The following is a 680-nucleotide window of genomic DNA, read 5'->3' on the forward strand; positions in this document are numbered from 1 at the left end:
ATTCTGCCAGACCTCCTTCAAATAATTCCTTATACCATTTTTTCTCAAACTATTCCCTAAAATATAAACAGAAGTAATACCACCTAATTCATTCTATGAATCCATAATTACATTGAAAGCTAAACCCAACAAGAACCCAAACAAGAAGGAGAACTTCAGACTAATCTCACTTATGACTATCAATGTAAAAATACTCCATAAAATTCTTGCAAACTGAATCCAAGAACACAGCAAAACCATTATTCACCACGATAAAGTATGCTTCAATCCAGGGATGCAAGGGTGGTTCAGTATATGAAAATCCATTATCATAATCTACTATATAAACAAACTCAAAGAAAAAATTCTCATGATCATCTCCTTAGATGCAGAAAAAACATTTGACAAAATACAACACCCCTTCATGTTAAAAGTATTAGAGAGATCAGGAATTCTAGGCCAAACATAATAAAAGCAATTTACTGCAAACCACAGCCAATAACAAATTAAAGGGAGATGTTGATATTTTGGGGCATTTTATTACATTTTCACTTTCATTTCTCTCTCAAATTTCCATAAATATAGCACAAAGACTTGGAAAGTTACTTCCCATTGATAGAACAGCTGCTGCTGCTTCTTCTTCTTCTTCTTCTTCTTCTTCTTCTTCTTCTTCTTCTTCTTCTTCTTCTTCTTCTTCTTCT

This window comes from Mus caroli, chromosome X (genome assembly GCF_900094665.2).
Source record: "Mus caroli chromosome X, CAROLI_EIJ_v1.1, whole genome shotgun sequence".
In the NCBI taxonomy this organism is placed as follows: domain Eukaryota; kingdom Metazoa; phylum Chordata; class Mammalia; order Rodentia; family Muridae; genus Mus; species Mus caroli.